General features: G+C 42.3%; 1 long non-coding RNA gene across 2 annotated transcripts; it reads right to left on the bottom strand.

Moving 5' to 3' along the window:
• Nucleotides 1-6: 6 nt before the first annotated feature.
• LOC123960728 lies at nt 7-3,478 on the bottom strand. 2 transcript variants are annotated; one of them, XR_006822589.1, is made up of 3 exons: nt 2,956-3,478; nt 1,441-1,609; nt 7-886 (listed from the first exon to the last, which is right to left on the bottom strand). It is a non-coding gene; the product is annotated as an uncharacterized LOC123960728 (long non-coding RNA). The 2 variants fall into 2 exon arrangements; XR_006822588.1 differs by having other exon boundaries at nt 7-882; nt 2,956-3,476.
• Between the last annotated feature and the right edge of the window lie 3,703 nt (nt 3,479-7,181).

Raw genomic sequence — 7,181 nt, 5'->3', positions numbered from 1 at the left:
CCTGGAAGCTGCTGGGCCTTTGAAAGTGGGTGTGGACATTTAGTCATCGCCCTGTCCCACCCAATCGCCGAAAAAAGGTGTCTTCAACTTTGTGAAGCAAGTCAAGTCAAGAGCAACTTGGGCCATCCTGACTACTCGTGTCTGTACTTCTTCAGGGTCCATGGGAAGCTGGCAGGCTGAAGACTGAAATAAAGGAGAAGATCAACATGTGGGTGCAGAGCAGAGGATAAGTAGATATAGAGAGGTGAGTTTTTGTGAAGGGGAATCAGACTCCACACATCTAAAATATTAACAAATGTGTGCATTTTCATGGGTGGGAAACCAGTAAGCCAGGACTGGTGTTCAGTTCTGGTTCTCTCTCCGTGTTTGCGTGGGTTTACTCCGGGTGCTCCAGTTTCATCTCACACTGCAAAGACATGCAGATTAGGTTAATTGAATGTATGCATTATTAAAACAATATAGACTTTTTTTATTTACTACATGTTTTTGATAATGTTTACGCTTGTTTTGTTATTTATTTGAAATCCTTAATATATATAAAACATAATATCATTCCTCCATCTTGCAAAAATCACACCCAGGTGAAAAAGGGCAGGGTGGCAAGCCCAGCTGACTTGACAGAGGACGAGGGTGAGTGAACCTGGGGGAAGGCAGACAGACAGACAGAGACAGGGTTAGACACAGAGACAAACCAAGAGTAGGGAAACAGAGATGAAGGAAAAAAGGCTTGAGGCAAACGGTGACACCAGGTCTGGAGCAACAACGATCAAGCAGCGATTGACTGGAGAACCGGGGTTGAAGTACTGTCAGAGATGAGGCTGATTGCTGGCAGGTGTGGCAGGCAGAGGAGGTGGCCGATGAGGTGCAGGTGCGGACTGTCAACTGGCTCAGGAGCAGAGAGAGAGGGAGAGCACACACAGGGGGAAAGGAGGAGACACTAACAAGCAGGCCAAAACACCAGGGGAAAACATTATTTTGTTTAATTTTACAAGCAAAATTAACCTCTAATTAACTAACTAGCATTGTCAGATATTTTATTTTTGTTCAAAGTTGCTGAAACACAATATAACATCATGTAATATGTGATCATGTCTCACTGTTCTGATAATCCTAACCGTTTAGGTTCAGGTGAAATGTTTTTCAACAAGGAACCCCACCCATTTAATGCTCAGTTCTTCCATTACAACATGATCAAAAACATTACATAAACACTTCTGTACAATCAGCCAAGGGGCTGTATGATAAAATGTTATTAAACAGGTACAAAAAATAACATAACATAAAGACCTACTTAACAACTGTGCTGTCAACATGTCACATTAACACAGCAGTCAATATGTGAAGTACAAAAGTAGCCAATTTCTTACACCTATTACAGTATTTTTAATCTATTTATTTTTTCACAAGAAAAGAGCAAAAACATGCAGGAGCCAGACATACCTACGAGCACATTCAGCTTTTGAGGGTCCAGCTGGCCCTTTGAGGTTTGAATGCCAGACTTCCCTGTGAACGTGGATTGGGCCAGTATCTCCTTTCCAAATATCAGCGTCGAGGTCGTGCTTTCAAACATTTTCTTGAGGACCGTAACATCAGAATCAGCAAGAGTATTCTGGGTAGAACAAGTAACAATCAAAGTATTATAACAGTTAACAAAAGTAAACACCAGATACTACTGGATTATTGGAAGTGGTCATACATACACACACACACAGACAGACAAACAGAGAGAGGGAAAGACAAATTCTTATTACAGCTATAACAATTTGATTAGGACAAGGTATTTTTGGTGAGCCACTTTTCATGGCCTCCTTAAGACATCATAGAGTGAGGCAACGATCCCAGAAAGCTCCCTAAAGGAAAAAATACAGTTGCAGATAAAGTTAAATATTCACAGCTACGGCAGTACTTCCACATAGTGTAGTTCTTCATTTGCATATCTTGATTAAACACCGATTCTTATGGCAAATTTTTCTTATCATTTATTATTTGATTTTGTTGAGCTAAGGCAGGAAATTCAGACCCACATCTGGGCCCAGGATTAAGTTGGTTAAATTTGGCAAATGGTAGGTTGAATACAGGATATATGACCATACAAATGTACATAGAGATGAGCAGTATTTTATATAACATCACATGCTATTATATAGTGTGGTCATGCATTGCAAGACACAAAAACATTATTTCACAAACATGACGACTGTAGTGATGTCTCTACAGAAGATAAGGGCAAGAATAATGATTACAGTGATCGATAACTTCTTCAATGTAAGTATGGACATTAGCGTATTCTATTATAGAAATGTTAACCTATTCTTCAGCATATAGACAGCATTATAATAATTGCATTTATACTCTGATAATGCCCTCACTGGTCATCTCAACAGTACAAAAGCTGAATTGAGTGCTCACCCACACTCATGCACAGGCCTGCCTACATTCTCAACCATCAAATTACAGCAACAGGTAGAAATGTTTTGCAGTACAAAAATCTTTTGTGGTGTTTTTGAATTATATATGCATCCATCCATCCATCCATCCATGCATCCATCCATACATCCATCCTAATTTCGGGGTAAAATGCTTTGTAACAAGCATTACGCGAGATTGTAACTGGTAACATTACCAACATTTTAATAGTAATGCCTTATTTAAAGTTATTGCGTTACAGCAAAAAGCAATACATTACCGTAATTGCGTTTCTTTAGTTACGCATTACTCCCATCACTGGTTCTAAGGCAGACAAAACTTGCTGTCTAGATTATGAAGCTATTAAGATGCTAGTTAACTAAAGTCAGCTAATAACTATCAGAAAATTAGTTATAAATCCACATGTTAGCAAGTATTAGCTAATGCACACCAGCTATCCAACTAGGAAAAGTATTTTCAAACCCAGAGTGAATTCAATGTTAGTTAGGCTACACAAATGTCGTGTTTTGCTAACAATAATCAACTCACCCCAAAGAAGGAGGATTTTTGCCGTCAGTATCTGCATCTGTACTCTCCTGCTAAGTCAGCACTTGCCAGGCACACCTCTCTTCACATTGAAGTTGTGTGTGGCCTGATATTCTTCTTCTCTTCTGTGCTCTTTTCTTATTTTGTCTATGGTGTCCACCTTTGCCATGTCCGAGTCGGGAAAGTAAAGCAAAGCAAACCTGGGAAACAACATGCTTTTCTGGCCAAAATTAGCTTCCCTCTCAATAACAATACGTTAACTTGACACAGTAACCTGACCGTGAGGTACTTTGTGCAGCGGACTTTCACGCAGTGTGATTGGGGCGTCGATTTGAAAACCTTGATTCTGATTGGTCCAATTGAATTCACTGCGCTAGTGTAGCCTATACATACACTAGCGCAGGGTGCAGCATTGTATACACTGTATGTAAGGTGGTAGCCTTTGTTATTTTGTGACTAATGAATATGGACCGTACCATGTTAGATCAATACATTTAGTATTAACTCAATATGACATTTATCATGTTCAAAATACGGATATTTATACACTCACATAATATAATAGTTTGAGTCCAAAAAGTCATTGAATATACACACAGGTAAAAGAGATGCTGTAACTGAGAAATGAGAAAGGCCCACAGACTCTGCTGAGGTGAGCGACAATTATGGTGCGTTCCACTTGACATGGAAAGTCGGAATTTCCTAGTTCCCAGTTGGAACTTTGAACTGGAACGCCCCCTGAAGTCAGGTTTCCGACTCGGAAAGCAGAGGTCTCGTGATCCAAGATGGCTGTCGGGGTATCAACGGTTAGTGAAAGCTGTAGTTTATACTGTTTATTAGCACTTCTGTGTACTTGTGACTCATAGAAATGTTCGTACACAAAGTGTTGTCCAACAGCTGTCCCTGGACGTGTTGCTACAGTGTTTAGCGTGAGTAAATACTGTCGCGGTGGCAGCCCGGCTGTTGGTGAGTGTCCTGTTTCTCCTTTCCCTCACTTTCTGGTTTCTCCTGTGCCCTCTCTCTCTCTCTGTGTATGTGCTCTCTCCCTCCCTGCTCCGGAGCCCGGCTGGCTACCCACACCTGCACCTCGTCAACCTCCATCCCCAGCCGCCGCACCTGCCAGCCATCAGCCTCATCACAACCAGTATATCTACCCCGGCTTTCCACTCCATCCTCGCTCGATCGTCGCAGCTCCTGACCTGGTGTCGCCGCTTCGTTCTGGCTCTTTCTAAAATTCCCTCTTGCTTCACGTCCCCATTGCCTACTAACCCTGTCTCTCTGTTTCCCCCTGCCAGGTTCACTCACCTCTGCCTCCCAGCTCGGCCAGCCGGGCTCGCTCGCCTGCCTCCTCCTCTCGCCGCCTCCACGACGCCCTCCGGCTTCTCCTCTCGCACCTCGCCTGGACCCCAGTCTCCGCGCCCTCTCCTATCCGTCTGCCAGCCTCCCTCAAGCCTCCAGCCTAAGTGCCCTCCGTTCCTCCAGCTTCTCGGTTCCCCGTGTCCTCGTCAGCCTCTCCCCCTCCTTCCACCCGTCCTCGCCTCGAACCCCCTTCTCCTCAATAAACCTCTTTCTCTAACCCTCAGCGTTGCGTTTGGGTCCGTTCTGTCTCCCACCGTTACAAAATACCACACAACGCCGTCAACTCGGGTGTGACGTCATTCCCAGCTCCGACTTCGGAGGTAAATGGAACGCAGCATTAGAGCTGATCAGCAACAGCTGTGTCACCAGCACGAAGGGCCTTTTTAAACCCCACATGGTGGCACAGGTGGCATCTTCACTTGGAGAATGGAACAATGGGAGCTCTTCGGGCCTTGCTTGTTTTCGTGCTGACTGTGTGGTTTATTTTTTTTATATTTTTCCTCTTTAAAGCATAGGCTGTAGCCTACAGCAAATGTAAAAGTAAGGTTACTCTCTTTCAGAAATCTTGTGGCTACGAGCGTAAGCTATGCCTTCCCATTAGTTCTGAAAATTCCTGAAATGTCATTTAGCTGTAACAAAGTAGTGGTGATTAACAGACTGTGCTGTCCTATAGACTCTGGTTTGCCAGTTGGAGGCACAGCAGAAAGTCAGGATGATGAGCTGCAGAGAGGTGTAAGAACACTTGTGGTGGTTAAAATGTTTCAGAGCTACATACTGACACTACCTTAATTTTTAATGTCTTTTGCACAACAGATTTTTTTGTGGCAACAAGATATTGATGGAGGTGAGATTCTGTTTCATGCTTGTAGGGTTTAATAAACCTGCTACTGGTTTTTAACAGTAAAAACTACATTGACTACACAACAAAGTCTACAACAGTTGATGATCAGCCTAGGCCTACTTTATAATTGAAAATCATGTAAACTATTAATATTGGCTAGATGGCCTACTAGCCTATAGCATGATGGATGCAGTAAGAATTTACGCTGCTTGTGTTGTCAGATTATAACACAACGGGCCTCACCAGCGTGGTGGCCATGACCCCAGAGGCGTCTCCGGCCACGACCATGATTGTGTCTCACATGGTCACATTAGGAGGCAATTAAAGTTTGGGACTTGGGAGACCATATGCAAGATTTCTTTTTGAATCTGTCTTTCTGCATGTACCCTCCCTGTTGTCTCTGCTTTAAATAAAACTTGACTTGAGATTTTTTCAGAAAAGTGCTCCTGTAAACTTTCTTACAAATCCCTGTAGGCCTATTGTGTCTCATTCAAAACTTGAATGTGTTGTCAATCAGAGGAGCATTCAGAGTTCACACAATTGCTGCTGCCATTGTAACGGGTGTGCCTGGTCTGCCGTCTATCTGGCTGGATGCACATCCGTTAACGTCTGTGTGATCTGCGTTGTGTTCTGTGATTGTGACTGTGCTGATTGAAGGAAGGACCTGGACTACAAACAGATACTGGTTGCTCCTTTAATGCAGGCTGTAAAGCGGTGGTATCTGTACAAATCAGTAGAAAACGAGAAATGCTCTGTAACATGTAGTCTCTTCCACACACGCTGTTCATCAGTTCCCTATTAGCAAATAAACACACAGGAAACCCTGTAGCACTAAAAAACATGTGTGTCCTATATAACTTGCAAAAAGTGTATTTACAAGTGTTGGCGCACATTTAAGTCGTTTTGCACGCGTGTTTTGGGCGTGCTGTTTCCTTGTGGCTTAAAATAATTAAATAAAATAAAATAATAAACTTTCAAAAGTCTGAACTTAACGTTGGATATGCCAATCCATTTATTAACAAAACGAAAAATAAAACATTTATTCAATAATAACTTAACTCAAGTCAGTCTCCATAATTACACGCCATGCCTCACGGTCAAAAACCATGCACCTCGCAGTGCGCCACACCTGCACTAATTACCCAATGTCTTAAGTAGACTTGTGGCTGCACACAGCGCCAACCCATGGCAATACACAGAATGGCTCCAACACAACCGGCCCCTAATTGTTCATGGCACTACAAGACATAACAATTATAAACATATACATGTATGGAGACATAAATGCAACAAAAACATCTTGCAATAAAACCAACAAATAAATAAACGAACAAATAAACCCCTATTTGGTGTGTTTGTTCACTTTTACATTGACTGTTCTACCAATAGGCCTAATTTTGTCACTGGTCTCTCAATTATGTTTGTTTTGGTTTTGATTTGCACAGATCTAACTATGCCCGATTTGTCCGGAAAGGATTTAATAATTCTTCCAATCATCCAAGAATTTCGTGGTGCAGTAGCATCCGCAACCAAAACGATATCTCCTACTGTAAGATTACGTTTTGTTTTGTTCCACCTTTGTCTCTCCTGTAGAGTAACGAGATACTCTTTTGTCCACCTTTTCCAGAATAAATCTGAAAGATACTGAGCCTGTTTCCATCTTCGTCTTACGTACTGGTCTTTTTGATCAAACAGGCCTGGAGGCAAAATTGGTTTCCTTTTCAAAGTAAGAAGATGATTAGGTGTCAGGGGTTCTAAATCATTAGGATCCTCAGAAACTCTCGTAATTGGTCGGTCATTCAAGATTGCTTCGGCTTCGCATATGACTGTGACTAAGGTTTCATCAGATAAAGTCTGTAGATGTAAAACAGTTACTAAGACCTTTCTGACCAGTCTGATCATGCTTTCCCAAGCACCACCATGATGTGAAGCTGTAGGTGGGTTGAACGTCCATTTGATGTTGTCATGAATTAAAGCTTTCTCAATTGATTTGTTGTTTAACTCTGCAATTGCTCTTTTTAGCTCCTTC

Source organism: Micropterus dolomieu, linkage group LG21, assembly GCF_021292245.1.
Source record: "Micropterus dolomieu isolate WLL.071019.BEF.003 ecotype Adirondacks linkage group LG21, ASM2129224v1, whole genome shotgun sequence".
Classification (NCBI taxonomy): Eukaryota; Metazoa; Chordata; class Actinopteri; order Centrarchiformes; family Centrarchidae; genus Micropterus; species Micropterus dolomieu.
Note: the sequence above shows the minus strand (reverse complement) of the source record. Positions and strands in the feature narration are given on the sequence as shown.